Source organism: Salmo trutta, chromosome 24, assembly GCF_901001165.1.
Source record: "Salmo trutta chromosome 24, fSalTru1.1, whole genome shotgun sequence".
Lineage (NCBI taxonomy): Eukaryota > Metazoa > Chordata > Actinopteri > Salmoniformes > Salmonidae > Salmo > Salmo trutta.
In genome coordinates, this window is record NC_042980.1 from 13,367,235 (window position 1) to 13,386,531 (window position 19,297).

Sequence of the window (19,297 nt, forward strand, 5' to 3'; positions counted from 1 at the left end):
AGTTAACTCTGCAGCAGAGGTGGGTCTCTGGGTCTTCCTTTCCTGTGGCGGTCCTCATGAGAGCCAGTTTCATCATAGCGCTTGATGGTTTTTACGACTGCACTTGAAGAAACTTTCCAAGTTCTTGTCATTTGACTGACCTTCATGTCTTAAAGTAATGATGGGCTGTCGTTTCTTTGAGCTGTTATTGCCATAATATGGACTTGGTATTTTACCAAATAGGCTATCTTCTGTATACCACCACTACCTTGTCACAACACAACACAACTGACTCAAACGCATTAAGAAGGAAAGAAATTCCACAAATTAACTTTTAACAAGGCACCCCTGTAATTTGAAATGCAGCTGGCTGAGAGAATGCCAAGTGTGCAAAGCTGTCATCAAGGCAAAGAGTGGCTACTTCGAAGAATCTCAATTATAAAAGATATTTTGACTTGTTTAACACTTTTTTTGTTACTCCATATGTATTATTTCATAGTTTTGATGTATTCACTGTTATTCTACAATGTAGAAAATAGTAAAAATAAAGAAAAACCCTGGATTGAGTAGGTGTGTCCAAACTTTTGACTGGTACTGTATATATTTTTACATTTAGCTCAACATTAAATTGCTTCACCAATCAGTGCAGCCAGAGCTGCTTGCTGTGGAGCGGGTAAGCAATTTAATCTGTACAGGAAAGTCATTAAGAGCAAATTGTATTTTGCTGTAACATTATGGTTTAATCATAATGAAAGACAAACACACACACTGTGCTGCAGTCACAGTGTAGGGCGCGAGATGCAACTGACATTTTGAGGGTGAGGAGAGAGCGAGAGAGGATGGAGGAAGCTTGCCTTGAAGTGCTGGGCATCTTGTTATGACATGCATTATCTGAATAAGACCAACAGAATTATACCTGCGGAGGAGCGGCTTCGATGTGGGAACTTCGAATGTCTTTGAACTTCTGAGTTGGTTTAGTTTTAGACCAGGGCAAACATTAGCTAGCTGGCTCGCTAAGAAGCTTGCATGTGCAGAGCAGCACAATAATTAAAAAACACATCTTACCTTTTTATATTTAGTAAATACAATGTGAAATGTGATAACAATTGTATCCTTAACTGGTATTGAAAAAGTAAATCCATTGTTCTTTAGTTAAACATCTCTCCCTAATTTCTGAATTATGCTTGTCACGTTGTCAGTAGGCTAAAGTAACCTATGCTTCAGAGTGAGGAGCAGGTAGCTTACACACAAGCACACCCACTGGCAAAGATTTCCAGCTGGCAGGCAGATACTGGAATAAGTTTCTGAGTGACAGAGTGAGGGCATTGCATAGGCGCTTTGTTGTGGTTTTTGTGGGACTGGAAAACAATGCCCCGAATGTAAAATAACATTATTAACTGGTTCCCATGCTTTTAAAATAACGGAACAGTATAGATTACTTTTGTTTTCGGTTCGGGTTCTGTTCCTCAAATAATTGTGTTATTTTCTGGTTTTTGGTTCTGTTCCCTGTACCAGTTCCAACCTTTGCTATAATGTCAAGCTGGCTGAGGTATTATCAACACAGACAAGTCAAACAAGTCCTCAAATTCCTCTTGCTGATGATGAAAAGGACAGCATAAAACCTTTGTCTGTGCATTCATAGGTTGCTGCTAAGTATGTCTGCAATAGCTGCTCAAAATAATGAAGAGCCCCATTTAGCATTTCTGCTTACTGAAAATGACAATGACTTGAAGAAAAGACCAATACAACCTATAGCTCAAATAGCTACTGTGAAACAGTGTCACCTTCTCTAAAAGCTTATGTCCATCAATTCCAGCATTAATAAAGTAGAGGAGAGGAGACAACATATCCATTAGTAATAGATGAAAATAAACATTTCTTTCATGCAGGGAATTTAGAATATATCTAAGAGAATGTATCTTACAACTTCATCCCACATAGCATATTTTTGTGTAAACACTCATCCTCTTTTATTTCCAGGGCCAGCCCTAGGCATAGGCAACATAAGCGAACACTTGGGACCCCGCTGCACTTTTTTTTAAAGAACTCAGTCAGGGTCTGAACTTACTGTTGAGAATTAGAATAGTAGAAAACACAAGGTGCAATATAGACATTTGTCTGTGCATCAAATCAAATCAAATTGTACTTGTCACATGCGCAGAATACAACAGGTGTAGACCTTACAATGAAATGCTTTCTTACAAGCCCTTAACCAATAATGCAATTTTAAGAAAATCCCCCCCAAAAAGTAGGAGATAAGAATAACAAATAATTAAAGAGCAGCAGTAAATAACAATAGCGGGGCTATATACAGGGGGTACCGGCACAGAGTCAATGTGTAAATGTGAGGGGGGCACCGGTGTCGAGGTAGTTGAGGTAATTATGTACATGTAGGTAGAGTTATTAAAGTGGCCATGCATAGATAATAACAGAGAGTAGCAGCAGCAGGGGGGAGGGGAGGGGGGCAATGCAAATAGTCTGGGTAGCCATTTGACTAGCTGTTCAGGAGTTTTATGGCTTGGGGGTAGAAGCTGTTTAGAAACCTCTTGGACATAGACTTGGTGCTCCGGTACCGCTTGCCATGCCGTAGCAGAGAGAACAGTCTATGACTATGGTGGCTGGAGTCTTTCACAATTTTTAGAGCCTTCCTCTGACACCGCCTGGTATAGAGGTCCTGGATGGCAGGAAGCTTGGCCCCGGTGATGTACTTGGCTGTACGCACTACCCTCTGTAGTGCCTTGCGGTCGGAGGCCGAGCAGTTGCCATACCAGCCAGTGATGCAACCCGTCAGGATGCTCTTCAATGGTGCAGCTGTAAAACCTTTTGAGGATCTGAGGACCCATGACAAATCTTTTCAGTCTCCTGAGGGGAAATAGGTTTTGTCGTGCCCTCTTCACGACTGTCTTGGTGTGCTTGGACCATGTTCGTTTGTTGGTGATGGAGGAACTTGAAGCTCTCAACCTGCTCCACTACAGCCCAGGCAATGAGAATGGGGGCATGCTAGGTCCTCCTTTTCCTGTAGTCCACAATCATCTCCTTTGTCTTGATCATGTTGATGGAGAGGTTGTTGTCCGTGCACCACATGGTCAGGTCTCTGACCTCCTCCCTGTAGGCTGTCTCATCGTTGTCGGTGATCAGGCTGACCACTGTTGTGTCATCGGCAAACTTAATGATGGTTTTGGCGTCGTGCCTGGCTGTGCAGTCTTGAGCATACACAGAGTACAGGAGGGGACTGAGCACGCACCCCTGAGGCGCCCCCGTGTTGAGGATCAGCGTGGCGGATATGTTGTTACCTACCTTTACCACATGGGGGCGGCCAGTCACGAAGTCTAGGATCCAGTTGCAGTTTTTCTCTTGTTATGTCAGTCACTGACAGTCACTCATTTAGCCCATGTCAGCAATTTTTGGGGGGATTGGTAAATTAGTCTAGCCAGCTATCTAAACTTTTAGTAATCATTGTCCTGCCACTGACCGGGCACGCAGAGCCAACTACATTTTACATAGGGCCCCAGAAAGGCTGATGCTGGTCCTGTGTATTTCTCTGATGGAAACACAGGATGTACATTTTTGTGCTTTAGAAATGTAAAGATCATGACAGAATCAAACAAAAATCACTGTGGGAAATTTGCCAGTACTCTTCGGTCTGCATGGCAGCCATCTTTTGTTATTGAATAGTTAATAACGATGTAGTTCTTAAGGTCTTCCAGACATCTCTGAGGGTGCATCAACCAATGCGAACGTAATAGACTGAACACGTAAAGCAGAATTGGCACGGATCCAGCAAGTCACACCCCCAGGGAAGGCAGTTCTACAGTAGTTTCACAATTAAACAAACAAAGAAATATTCAGCTTAATGCTTCCTGGAGGAAAATCATAACATATCCAGAGGGTTTGATTTATTTTTTATTTTTTTCAACTCGCAAAACTAATTGGTTCCCTTGCCTATTGTTTGTCGTCCACAATACTGTGAAAATGCCCTTTGACTCTCTGACTGCTCCTCATGAAGAAGAAGGGTGTCTGAATACAAGCAGGTCACATGGATTCTGTATAGACTGTCACCTTGCAATAGGTAAAGACTGATGCCATTCGGCTTGACTAACACACCTGTTCTTGTATTTTAACTGTTATTTATTGAAGGCATGACTCTATGGAGTTGCTCCTGGCTCTGAGTTAATGTGCATTGAAACATAGAATCAAATGATCTGATGAGCTTTGATTAGTACATTTAAGGTCAAGGACCTCAGCCACCCGAGCCACGGCCTGTTCACCCTGCTACCATCTAGAAGGCGGAGACAGTACAAGTGCATCAAAGCTGGGACTGAGAAACCAGGCCATCAGACTGTTAAATAGTCACCCCTAGCCGACCCCCACCAAGTACCCAGCCCTGAACTTTAGTCACTGTTACTAGTCGGCTACCACCCGGTGCTCAACCCTGCACCTTAGAGACTGCTGCCCAATGTACATAGTCATTGAACACTGGTGACTTCAATAATGTTTACATACTGTTTTACCCACTTCTTATGTATATGCTGTACTCTAGTCAAGGCTCATCCTATATTACTGCTGCTGTACACACCTTTTCTATGCATATACTGTCCATAATGTCTATACACACCATCATATACATATATATTTATATTCCGGACTCTGACATTGCTCGTTCTAATAGTTATATGTTTCTTAATTCCTTTATGTTTATTTTTGGGATTTGCGTGTATTGTTTTGTATTACTGCGCGTTTCGTTACACCCGCAATAACATCTGCAAAATATGTGTAAGCAACTAATAACATTTGATTTCATTTGATTGTGATTTAATTATTAAGGGCTATAGCACTCAGATGATGAACCACACACTGTGCATGATACTGTACACAGCATAGCTGGTCAAATATTGATTGTAAACGTATGACATTTTCGAAAAGATAGGAAGCAGAAGAGGGAGAGAGTAGGGGGGGCTAGTTGGAGTGGGACGTAACACATCTGCTACTGTCTCCCATCTCCTGTTTATTGAGATATATCTTGTGAAAAGTAACATCAGATGGATGCACAACTCTCATGTAAATAATGCATTTGTAAATGGGAAATGTTGAAGTTTCAGCAATGTCAACATTTGGGATTGACCTTAGAGGGAGGAGGAGGAGCCAAGTGATGTGTCTGATGGATGAATGGAGAGAACAGAGGAGACTTGACTTGATGGATTCTAGCATTACATAATCAATGGCTTGAATAGTCGATTTTCTCTAACTTGAACAGGCTCTTACTGAATTGAGATGCTCCGTCAAGTATGAGTAAGTGCTTGGAGTGTATGGCTCTCAAAAAGCACGACTTGATGTTGGAAGTATAATTGGCAATAATGGAAAAGAGGCACTTCCCTTGTGTTTTTCCATAAGTGCAGTGAGTGTGAGCATGTAGGTTTAGTATTGTTGGATGAGATGTGGAAATGTCACAATGTTAGATAGAAAGAATTCCTCAACGTGAAGATTGTATGAGCCACTGTTTCTTCTTTTCCCATATGTCATTCTACTTCTCAACAACATTATGGAGAGCTTGTACAATGTACACAAAACATTAAAGGTTGTTCTTACAAATCCTGGTTAGAGAACAAATCCATAGAAACGGAGACATTTCCTTCTTTAAAGTTCTTATCGGTCTTTTATTTTGGATACACAGCTACGTGCCTCTCTCATCGCACTGACAATAAGATTGTTGAATGCCCCTGTGGGGAGGTGAACGCTCTTCTTGATGTTCACCACAAAAGTGAAAATGTTTTTTTTTTAACATGAATTAATAAAACATTCTGCTTAAAGTTTAATCTCAACCCGAAACACTTCATAACATCCATTGTACATGCGAGAGCTGCTTTTGTGGCCTCCGCAGAGACTCGTGTTCAACAGCCTCTGTTGGACTAATGAAGCGTACTTGTCCTTCCTCGTCATTCCGAACAAAAATCAGCTTACCCCAAACGCCAAGACTATCTCTGAGGGATATGCAAGTATTATTTTGTAAGCCAGAGAATAGTGTAATCTTCAGGAAAGTATAACAGATTTAAGCTTTAGCTGGAAGCTTCTCCCTCCCTGGTAATGTATTTTCTTTTTCTCCATTTGTAAGATATGACTTTTAGCCTTCTTTTATGTTCATGGGGCAGTTTTATGTTGTTGTTGCTGTGTTTATCTGCAAATTGTCTAAGAGTCACACACAGATGTCGTCACAGCCAATTGGGGAGTTCAATCTGACTAAATTGTTTGGTGACCTGGGTTGCACTCGGTACGACAGAACGGTGTGCAACGTTGAATTAAACGGAAACGGTACTGTACTGAACTACCGGTTGAAAACCGTTGTGATTATGGTGACCCAGAGGGCATTTACCATATGGTGTGGCGCACAAGTTTAGCGATTTCAGATGGTCACACCCATATTGATCAGGCCACACCTGGCCACGCCCACCAAATGGGAGGAATAGCTGCTGAAGAACGGTGTGCAGCGTTTTGCGGAAACGTGTTGTTCAGTACAAAGCGTCACTCAGCGTCACTCAACGTCACAAATGTTGAAGTGAACTGAATGCAACCCAGGACATATACCCACACCAATTAGCTGATGGGTTTTTCTATGGACTAGGTGAGTGTTATAGGGCTGCAATCAACACAATTCCTTTGAGGCTTTGGAGAACAGGGGCTGATGAGCTATTTAAGAACACTTGCCTCAATAGGCTACTTTTGATTAATTACAATATAATAATTCAATGGCTTTTGATGAAAGACAGCTTTTGCACTTGAAAATGTACAACTTATCAAAACTTAACAAAATGTGTTTTTGGAGAATTAAACAATGGTGATGAGTATTCGCTTTCTGATTTAAAAAAAAAAGGTAAATACACGCTTGAACAGAGATTGCAATGGTTTGATTGTCGTTTCTCCTGCTTGTGACCAACTTGTAATGCAATAGGACATGTAAAAAATGTTATCATATAAACATTACTAGAATTAGTGTGTTAAGACAGTTTCTTACGTCTATGTCTAAAGTTGGACAAGATGAATTTCACAGCATTGACCAACTTCATGTTTTTTAACAGTCAGTTTAGAGTCTAAAATCACACCCAGGTACTTATATCCAGACACAATATAGATTATTTCTGGCTTAATGAAGATGTCAGAAAAAGTTACATGCTTTTTCCTTATGGAGAAATGCATGTCAACAGTTTTGTTCAGATTTAAACTAAGACATGGCTGCTCAAGCCACTGTGATACATGTGTTTGTTTGGTGTTTGTAATAAGAGTGGACCAGCTTTATTCAAAATCTATTGATAACAGATTGCAGATTTCCTTGTGTGGTACTGTCCCCCAGTACTAGATTAGTCACGCTATGAGGACATCAGGCTTAGTGGAGAGAGGCAAGTCTACAGTACAGACCATGTTGTGGTGTTTGTCAGCCAGTGAAAGAGTCATTGTAGTGTTACCATGGAAAAGCCGAAGTGCCACATGACTTTAATGAGGGTGTATGTGCTTGCTTGGTCCTTCACACTGTAATGTAGCTCTGTCAACTTGAGCATGTGATTGGACTTCTGGTACAGGTTACCACATGAATAAATCAAATAAAATTGTATTGGTCACATGCGCCGAATACAACGGGTTTAGACTTTATCTTGAAACTCTTGCTTACGACCCCTTCCTAATGATGCAAAGTTAAAAAATATCAATACAAATAAAAATAGTAACACAAAGGAATAAAATACACAAGACTGGATCTACATACAGTACCAGCACCAGATCAATGTGCAGAAAGAGGTATTTGAAGTAGATATGTACATGAAGGCAGGATAAAGTGACTAGGCATCAGGATACATTACAGGTACTTAGTTTTATTAGTAGTTGTAATAGTATTTTTTTTATGTTGTTATTGTATGTTTTTTTATTTGTATTATAATTATTGTATTATTATTAGACAGTAGTTACTATTATTATTACTAAGTATTGTTTGTTTGTTTGTTTATTTTTTTATTTTTTCATCCTAAATTTTGACCAAAAAAGTTATAATTAGAGTAAAATAGAGAACAGAGTAGCAGCAGTATGATGCGTGTAGAAGTTTGTGTGTGTCTATGCATGTGTATGTGTATTTGTATTTGTATTGTGTCTGTATGTCAAGACGTGTGTGTAGGTGGCAGAGAAGTCAAGCGCAGGAGGAACAAGCTTGGTGGAACTGGAGTAGTTTAATAAAGTAAAACAAACTCCAAAAACCAAAGTACAATAAAAAGGAAACATGGGTACCAAAACCCTGTTGCGCACCTAAAATGACAACACGCGCAAAACAACAAACAATCTCTGACAAGGACATGAGGGGAAACAAAGGGTTAAATACACAACGTAATAAATGTAATACATGGGATTGGTGTGTAGGAAGACAAGACAAAACCAATGGATAATGAAAAATTGATCAATGATGGCTAGAAGACCGGTGACGTCGACCGCCGAGCACCGCCCGAACAAGGAGGGGGATCGACTTCGGCAGAAGTCGTGACAGTGCCCTCCCGACGCACGGCTCCAGCTGCGCGTCGACACCGGCCTTTGGGACGACCCGGAGGACGAGGTGCAGGGCGATCCGGATGGAGACGATGGAACTCTCGCAGCAGGGAAGGCTCTAACACATCCTCCACTGGAACCCAGCATCTCTCCTCTGGACCGTACCCCTCCCAGTCCACGAGGTACTGAAGGCCCCTCACCCGATGTCTCGAATCCAGGATGGATCGAACGGAGTACGCCAGGGCCCCCTCAATGTCCAGAGGGGGCGGATGAACCTCACACACCTCAGCCTCCTGGAGCGGGCCAGCCACCACTGGCCTGAGGAGAGACACATGGAAAGAGGGGTTAATGCGGTAATGTGGGGGAAGCTGTAACCTATAACATACCTCGTTCACTCTCCTCAGGACTTTAAACGGCCCCACAAACCGTGGACCCAGCTTCCGGCAGGGCAGGCGGAGGGGCAGGTTTCGGGTCGAGAGCCAGACCCTGTCCCCCGGTGCGAACACCGGGGCCTCACTGCGGTGACGGTCTGCGCCAACTTTCTGGCGCCGTACGGCGCGCTGAAGGTGGACGTGAGTGGCGTCCCAGGTTTCCTCCGCGCGCCGGAACCAGCCGTCCACCGCAGGAGCCTCGGTCTGACTGATGCCAAGGGGCCAGAAACGGCTGATACCCCAACACACACTGAAAGGGAGAGAGGTTAGTGGAGGAGTGGCAGAGCGAGTTCTGGGCCATCTCTGCCCAGGGCACGAACATGGCCCACTCCCCCGGCCGGTCCTGGCAATAAGACCTCAGAAACCTACCCACATCCTGGTTAACTCTCTCCACCTGCCCGTTACTCTCGGGGTGAAACCCTGAGGTAAGGCTGACCGAGACCCCCAGACGTTCCATGAACGCCTTCCAGACCCTTGACGTGAACTGGGGACCCTGATCAGACACTATATCCTCAGGCACCCCGTAGTGCCGGAAGATGTGTGTAAACAGAGCCTCCACAGTTTGTAGGGCCGTAGGGAGACCGGGCAAAGGGAGGAGACGACAGGACTTAGAAAAACGATCCACAACGACCAGGATCGTGGTGTTACCTTGCGAAGGTGGAAGATCGGTTAGGAAATCCACCGACAAGTGCGACCACGGCCGTTGTGGAACGGGTAAGGGTTGTAACTTACCTCTGGGTAGGTGTCTAGGAGCCTTGCACTGGGCGCACACTGAGCAGGAGGAAACATAAACCCTCACGTCCTTAGCTAAAGTGGGCCACCAGTACCTCCCACTAAGACAGCGCATCGTCCAACCGATCCCAGGATGAGCAGAGGAGGGTGACATGTGAGCCCAGTAGATCAATCGGTCGTGGACAGCAGACGGAACGTACAGACGCCCAGCTGGACACTGAGGGGGAACGGGCTCTGCACGTGATGCCCGCTCAATGTCCACGTCTAGCTCCCACACTACCGGTACCACCAAACAAGAGGCTGGGAGTATGGGAGTGGGATCCATGGACCACTCCTCTGTGCCATACAGCCGGGACAGTGCGTCTGCCTTAACGTTCTGAGAGCCTGGTCTGTAAGAGAGGGTAAACACAAAACAGGTGAAAAACATGGCCCACCTTGCCTGGCGAGGATTCAGTCTCCTCGCCTCCTGGATGAACTCCAGATTGCGGTGGTCAGTCCAGATGAGAAAAGGGTGTTTAGCCCCCTCAAGCCAATGTCTCCACGCCTTCAAAGCCTTGATGACAGCCCGGTCCCCCACATCATAGTTTTGCTCCGCCGTGCTGAGCTTCTTAGAGAAGAAGGCACAGGGGCGGAGCTTAGGTGGCTTACCCGAGCACTGAGAGAGCACAGCTCCTATCCCAGCCTCAGAGGCGTCCACCTCCACTATGAATTGCAAAGAGGGATCCGGATGAGCCAACACAGGAGCCGAGGTAAACAGAGCCTTCAGGTGCCTAAAAGCCCTGTCCGCCCCAGCCGACCACTGCAAGCACACCGGGCCCCCCTTCAGCAGTGAGGTAATGGGAGCAGCTACCTGACCAAAACCCCGGATAAACCTCCAGTAGTGGTTGGCAAACCCTAAAACATTTTTTTTTAAATAAATAAATAAAATTGCTGCACCTCCCTCACCGTGGTGGGAGTCAGCCAATTACGCACGGCTGCAATGCGGTCACTTTCCATCTCCACTCCTGATGTGGAAAGGCGATACCCTAAGAAGGAGACGGACTGTTGAAAGAACAGGCATTTCTCAGCCTTGACATACAGGTCATGCTCCAACAGGCGACCAAGCACTCCGCGCACCAAGGACACATGCTAGGCGCGTGTAGCGGAGTAAATCAGAATGTCATCGATATACACCACTTCACCCTGCCCGTGCAGGTCCCTGAAAATCTCATCTACAAAGGATTGGAAGACTGATGGAGCATTCTTCAACCCGTACGGCATGACGAGGTACTCATAATGCCCTGAGGTGGTACTAAATGCCGTCTTCCACTCATCTCCATCTCGGATACGCACCAGGTTGTACGCACTCCTGAGATCCAGTTTAGTGAAGAAGCGCGCCCCGTGCATGAACTCAATCGCCGTGGCGATCAGAGGTAGCAGGTAACTGTACCCCACCGTGATTTGATTGAGACCTCGATAATCAATGCATGGGCACAGACCACCATCCTTCTTGTTCACAAAAAAGAAACTCGAGGAGACGGGTGAAGTAGAGGACCGAATGTACCCCTGACGCAGGGATTCGGAGACATATGTCTCCATAGCCACCATCTCCGCTTGCGACAGGGGATACACGTGACTCCTGGGAAGTGCAGCGTCTACCATGAGATTTATTGCACAATCCCCCTGTCGATGGGGTGGTAATTGAGTCGCCTTCTTTTTACGGAAGGCGAGAGCCAAATCGGCATATTCTGGGGGAATGTGCACGGTGGAGACCTGGTCTGGACTTTCCACCATAGTAGCACCAACGGAAACCCCTAAACACCTACCTGAGCACTCTCGCGACCACCCCGTGAGAGCCCTCTGTGGCCAAGAAAAAGTGGGGTTATGACAAGTTAACCAAGGTAGACCCAGCACCATGGGATACGCAGGAGTATCAATAAGGAAAAGACAAATGTTTTCCTTGTGACCCCCCTACGTCACCATACTCAAAGGAGCTGTGGCCTCCCTGATAAACCCTGACCCTAATGGTCGACTATCTAAGGTGTGAACGGGAAAAGGCACATCCACGGGTACAATTGGGATCCCTAAACTATGAGCAAACGCTTGATCAATGAAATTCCCAGCCGCGCCTGAATCTACTAGCGCCTTATGCTGGGAACACGGGGAAAATTCAGGAAAAGTGACAGACACAAATATCTGTGCAACAGAGGGCTCTGAGTGAGAATGGTGCCTACTCACCTGGGGTGGCGCCAGAGCGCCCTGCCTGCTGCCTCGATTCCCAGAGGAACCAACCCGGCACTGACCAGCAGTGTGACCTCTGCGGCCACAGATGGTGCACGAGCGGTAACCCCTTCGGTCTCCCTGTGCACCCTCCCAGCTCCATGGGTATAGGAGAGGAGGTGCGGGAGGATGGAACCACCAGACCCCGATCTGGACGTCCGCGAGCAGCCAGCAGGTTGTCCAGCCGGATGGACAGATCCACCAGCTGGTCGAAGGTGAGGGTGGTGTCAATGGATAATGAAAAATGGATCAATGATGGCTAGAAGACCGGTGACGTCGACCGCCGAGCACCGCCTGAACAAGGAGGGCATCGACTTCGGCAGAAGTCGTGACACTGTATGTGTGTATGTTATGTGAATGTGTGTGGGTTTTGTGTGAGAGTGACAGAGTAGTGTGTGTGTGAGTGAGTGTGTGTACATACAGTATAGTCTTGTGAGTGTGCATAGGGTCAGTGCAGACAGTCCGGGTAACCATTTCATTAACTATTTAGCAGTCAAATGGCTAATTAGCAGTCTTACAGCTTGGGGGTAGAAGCTGTCTCGGAGCCTGTTGGTCCAAAAGCCGATGCTTAGGTACCGTTTGCCGGATGGTAGAAGAGTGAACAGTCTATGGAAAGGGTGGCTGGAGTCTTTGGCAATGTTTCAGGCCCCCTGACACCGCCCGATATAAAGGTCCTGGATGGCAGGGAGCTCAAATCAAGTTACATGCTTCGTAAACAACAAATGTTGACTAACAGTGAAATGCTTACTTACGGGCCCGTCCCAACAATAAGAACAAATAACACGAGGAATAAATAGAAAAATAATAAATACACAATGAGTAACGATAACTTGGCTATATAGACGGGGTACCATTACTGACTAGATGTGCAGGGGAACGAGGTAGTTGAGGTAGATATGTAAATATAGATAGGGATAAAGTGACTATGTAACGGGATAGATAATAAACAGTAAAATCAGCGTATGTGATGAGTCAAAAAGGGTCAATGCAGATACTGTAGCTCCGGGTAATTATGTATTTAACAAACTATTTAGCAGTCTTATAGCTTGGAGGTAGAAGCTGTTCAGGGTCCTGTTGGTTCCAGACTTGGAACATTCACACCTCTGGCCTTGCAGTAGCAGAGAAAACAGTCTATGACTAGGGTGGCTGGAGTCTTTGACCATTTTTAGGGCCTTCCTCTGACACTGCCTGGTGTAGAGGTCCTGGATGGCAGGGAGCTCGGCCCCAGTGATGTACTGGGCCATACGCACTACCCTCTGTAGTGCATTACGGTTGAATGCTAAACAGTTGCCATACCAAGCGGTGATGCAGCCAAAAAATGTGATGCCCGTTTTGGCCTCTAAAAATAGTTTATTATGATCAAGTTCGATTCCAATGGTGAATTCTTTAAAAATGTGCAACAAATCGAGGTATTTAATTAAATAGTGATCCATTCTGACTATTACATTTGTCGTCACACAGGACCACGTGCTGACACAGACCAATCACGTGCTGGCAGGCTATGCACAGGTTGACTCTCTTAGGCAGGATGAAAACGACTACATCGACCATGACTATGGATGTCTTGGGCTGACCGCACCACCCTCTGTAGTGCTTTGCGATCGAGGGCAGTGCATTTGCCATATCAAAAGGTGTTGCAGCCAGTCAAGATGCTCTCAATGGTGCATCTGTAGAACTTTTTGAGGATTTGAGGGCCCATGCCAAATCTTTTCAGCCTCCTGAGGGGGAAGAGGTGCTGTCGTACCCTCTTCACAACTGTGTGTGTAGACCGTGTTAAGTCCTTAGTGATGTGGATGCCAAGGAACTTAACCCGCTCCACTACAGCCCTGTCCAATGTGGATGGGGGCATGCCCTATCATCTTAGTCCATGATCAGCTCCTTGGTCTTACTGATGTTAAGGGAGAGGTTGTTGTCCTGGCACCACACTGATAAGTCTCTGCCGTCCTCTCTGTAAGCTGTCTCATTGCCGTCTGTGATCAGGCCTACCACTGTCGTGTCATCAGCAAACTTGATGATTGTGTTGGAGTTGTGCATGGCCACGCAGTCATTGGGGAACAGGTATTACAGGAGGGGACTAAGCAAACACCCCTGAAGGGCCCCCGTGTTGAGGGTCAGCATGGCGAAGGTGTTGTTGCCTACCCTCCCCACCTGGGGCCGGCCAGTCAGGAAGTCAAGGATCCAGTTCCAGAAGGAGGTGTTCAGTCCCAGGTTCCCCAGGTTGGTGATGAGCTTGGAGGGGACTATGGTGTTGAAGGCTGAGCTATAGTCTATGAACAGCATACGCACTTAGTTAGTTCTCCTCTTGTCCAGGTGGGAGAGGGCAGTGTGAAGTGGAAGGAGAGATTGAAAATGTTTGTGAAGAAACTTGACAGCTGATCTGCGCATGCTTTGAGAACACGCCCTGGGATTCCGTCTGGCTCGGTGGCCTTGCGAGTGTTGACCTGATTAAAATGTGTATTTATAATCGGCCACGGAGAGTGAAATCACACAGTCATCCTGAACAACAGGGGCCTTTCACACAATGTTTCATGTTGTGTTCCTCAAGGTGAGCATAAAAGGCATTTAGCTCGTTTGAGAGTTATGCATCACTGGGCATCTCATGGCTGGGTTTCCCTTTGTAATATGTTGTAATATGTAATATATCGTCTGCAAGCTTTGCCACATGCGACGAGCGTCGGAGTCGGATATAAGGTTCCACCTTCTTCCTATATTGTCCTTTTGCATGTTTGATGTATCGTCGGAGGTCGTAGCGGGCTTTCTTGTATCAGTCCATGTCCTTGTCCCATTCCTTGTAAGCGGTAGCTCTAGCCCTTAGCCCAGCACGGATATTTCCTGTAATCCATGGTTTTTGACCCCATACAGTTTGTTGAGTGCTAAAGTGGTGGTGGCTTGTGGAGGGATGTAGACAGCCGTGATGATTATGGATGAGAACTGTCTCGGTAGATAAAAGTGTCTGCAGCTTACCCTGAGGTGTTCTATATCAGGTGAGCAAAAGCTCGAGATTTCCTTCACACTGGAAGCAGCGCAACAGTTGTTGATTATCAAGAGGCACACCCCTCCTCCTTGGACTTGCCCGAGGACGAATATCGATCGAGTAGAAGGATAAAACCATTGGCTGAACACTGGCATTTTGTTACCCATTTAAGCAATGCAACATTGCCTACGATTTCCACTTTGACGACTCAGAATGGTTAGATACAGTAGGACCAAATTCCTGTTGATCATGTCAACATTACACGGTGTGATCAACAAATGACACACCCACTGTTCCGCCACCTGAGTTGTAATATTCCTTTAAGACTGCAATTATCCAAAGATTAGCAAGTTCAAGCTGCTACGAGAGGATGCTGTGAGAATGGATTTCAGTTCCAAGATTTCTTGGCCCCTTGCCATCTCTGAAGGTGACAGAAATCTTGCCGATCTTGCATGACGGGAAAGTGGGATGGACACAACACAGAGAGAAGGAGCCAGTGGATCTGAAAGTCAACGCTGTTAGGGCTTCCACCACCCTGCCCTTACTGCCCCAGTCTAATAGATCAGCTTTACTCAGCACATTCCTCTAGCCCCCAGTGGGAACGTACAGGGGGATTGAAGAGGAGAGGAGAAAGGAGAAAAGGAGAGGAGGAGAGAGGCGGAGAATTAAACCGCTCCCTAACACGGCTCTGTCAAAGCCCCACTGTCCTGACGCTAATTATTGATCGGATGATTAAGGCAGATGAAGAGATTTTTTGAAAGTGAAGGCTCTGATTGTGCATCCCCGACGTGGCTAGAGAGAGCCGACGGAGAGATCAATACTCTCAATCACACTGGAGAGCAGCTCTGTCAGTCACGCTGAGTGAGGTGATTAGAATTGAGTCTTAAGACAATGAATAACTTCACAGGGCATCCTCCCGGCGCTCGCAACCTCCTCGCGAGAAGCCTAATGAACTCACATCCACTAAGTGGGCAGCCCAACCGTCCAACACACTGGCAGAGAGAGCGGCCCTGCAGAGAATATTACTACCTCTCACCTGCACACAGACACACATAAACACACACATAGACACCAGGAGCAGCACAGCTGTAACCTTTTATTATACAACACAGAGAAATTAAAAACCAACAACAGGGATTCCCATCGGAAACTCACAGCGAGCCCTTTCATACATTATCTTTAATGTGAGGAATTTGGAGAGGGAAGCAAAAGGCAGGTTGGATGGGCAGAAGCAGCAGGAGAAGATGGACTGAAAAGTGTTCTTTCCTTCACCTCATACATTTCGGGATTGAATTAAAGGCAATAAACCTTTTAATTACTTAGACCATCCGTAAAAATGCTCCGAGATTTCGAGAAATGTTTTCAAACTCAAGTTATGGCAGTTATGGCGAGGTTGCGTTGTGTGCTTTTGAGATAGAAATATAGTAGAAATATATATTTATTTTTTATTGTGCTAATGCCTAAAGATATCTTAAAAAGGCTAATTGAGATGTTGAGTTTATGAAAAGTCCCACTGATAATGTTCGTGGTTGTGAGATTGACCCGGAAGATCATAGAGCCCCCTGCGACTGTCTCTTTGTGTAGTGCCTGCCTGTCAGCGAGAGAGGGAGAGGAAAATGTCTGTGCTCCCTCTTTCACCACTTCTGTGTGTCCTTGTCGGCCACCAAGAAAGGACTCCTTGCCAAAACTCCCATTGTGAGCAGGTCATTTTTAACCTGCAGACACCACAAATATAAGGATATAAAGAGTGAAATATCCCTTCTCAGCGCTAGCATTGAGTCCGCTGAGCGATTATGCAGGATAAAGCTCTCCCAGCAGTGTAGAAGAGGGATCTAAGGACTGCTTTGTCTTTAACAGGCAGCATGCATCAATGTCCCTCCTTCTCTGGCTGACACCAGGCTTTCAGGGAGCCAGTGACTTGTTAGTACTCTAAGCAACAACAGGAACAGATGGGTCCCTGACAGTGGATGGATGGTCAGGGTCCATCTGGTCAGTGCAACCCTGGACAGGAATGATGAATACAGCTTCATCAGTGAATGGCTGTCATCAATCCCGCTCCGTGGCTATGGCCGGTGACAGCCACATGCCAGCCCCAGGCCCCAGGTGTGGCCAGGCGGAGGGGGCTGAATCCAGAATGCAGGTCAATCAGCCAAGCCTAAGCCAATAATATCTCCAAATGTATATATAAGTGTATGTATTACAACTGCAGAAGAAGTCCATGTTCTAGCAGCCGGACTGGGGGAGAATTTGAATTTTGATTTGGACGCAGACTTGGGCGTACATTTGTTTGAGCTCTGGCCGTTTGTTACAGAGCTTTTCTCTAAGGACGAGTGTCAGGTGTCCAGACAAGTCATGGCTCTACATTGGATTCTTCGGCAGTCCCAAATGAAATGCGTCGCATCCTTGCCTGCCGCATGGTACATAGATGTGGAGAGGGATTGGAACACTGACCTTGCTGTGGATCATTTTGAATATGTTATGGGTCTATGTTCCCTTGAACTGTCACAACTTAAAATTGAGCAATTCTAATGCTTTCCTACACAGCGTGGGGATGATAAATACTGTGGCTATATTTCTGCCTCACGAGATGACATGTCACCTTATTTTGAATGTGACTTTGAAGACAATGGACAAAAAAACGGCGTGTTTTTTAAAAACTGTCTCTACATCTCTAAAATGGTTTCCAATGTACTTGTTGGAGCACTGTCTGCTTGTCCTAATGACCAGAAAGCCTGGAGAGGGTGTGTTTTAGGACCTTGATGTCGATGAAAGGACGACGCTTCAGTTTGTAAGGGGGTGGTTCAATAACACACGAAAACAGGTACATCTCTACAATTCTACACATTTTGCCATGGGGCAGAGAGAAAAATGTGCAGTTTTATAGCTAATCTCAAGCTATTTTACACATTTTGCCATGAAGCTGAGAAATAATGATGCTCTTTTAAAACGATTTCATGGGGCAGAGAGAAAAATTTGCAGTTTTATAGCTAATCGTGTGCTATTTTCAACATTTTGCAATGAGGGTGAAAAAAATTAATAAAAATGGGGGAGGGGGTGGTACACCAGTACTTGGTAAGAGGAAATGACAAACTGGGACCCTGAACTAAACATACCTCGTGTAACAGTGTAGGTTCCGTCCCTCTCTTCGCCCCAACCCGGGTTCGAACCAGGGACCACCCTTGCACACATCAACAACTGACACCCCACGAAGCACCGTTACCCATCGCGCCACAAAAGCCGCGGCCCTTGCAACGCAAGGGGAAACACTACTTCAAGTCTCAGAGCGAGTGACGTCACTGATTGAAACGCTATTAGCGCGCACCACCGCTAACTAACTAGCCATTTCACATCGGTTACACTCGCATCTCCAGATGAAAAAAAACTAAACAAAAGCATCCAGCCATTTTTACTTGTACTAATATACTTACCTAATTTGATCCATTTATTTTTAACATGCTTGTGCATATTTACATATGTTGTGTATCCATTTAAATGAAATAAGGTGATTTTTTACATTTCCATCGTCTAAAGGTGTGTGGAAATCCTCTAAGTTACAACAGAATGAATGTTACATCAATTACAGATAAATCCCCATCTTTACACAGCTGTTGCTGATGCCACGCCGCCTTCAGTGTCAGGACTGTCATGTGTAGTAAGTTGTCAAGGAGAGGGCCTAAAAACAAGTGCACATTTGACCTATTAGAGAGCTGGATTTTATAGTCTAATAAATATTTATTGGCACGGCTCACCCCCAGTCTTGCTGACAGCAAACCTGAGCTTTAAATGGCAATCTCAAGTTCACCAGAATGTTAAGCCTGCTCAAGGTTTATGGTAGCTAATAACAGCAAATATGAATATGTTTCTGTATGTTAAAGGTGTGAGTTGCCTTTACATGATAATCACTTGCATTTTATTTTCATGATGATGCCCAAGTGCTGTACTTAACATTAACTTGTCTCCCTAATAGGCTATTTTCTACTAGCACAACACAAACACAAACACACGCGCACGCGCATATTGCAATCTCTCAGGTTCTTTTGATCTGTACTACATCATTCAGCAGCTCTTGTCCACTAGATGTTCATTATAACCGTGTTTTTGTTTTTCAGAATGAGAAGATAATGAAGCCCAGTAAACACTACCATTGGTTACGTTAAAACAAGCACTGTGATCTTAGCCTCAGTCATGAATGTGGTTTGGCTTTGGTCCAGTATAGAAAACATTTCTCTCCTCGTGCTAATTGCAACAACAGCAGAAAATACATATTTGTTGTTGGTATCATTAACCAGACTGGATGCTCCCAAAAGAATCTAAATGAATCTCAATAGATTGTTCAAATCGTGGTGTTATGTAGAAAATCGAACTAAACACGCATTAAACCGATTGTAATGACATAGATCTAAAGAGA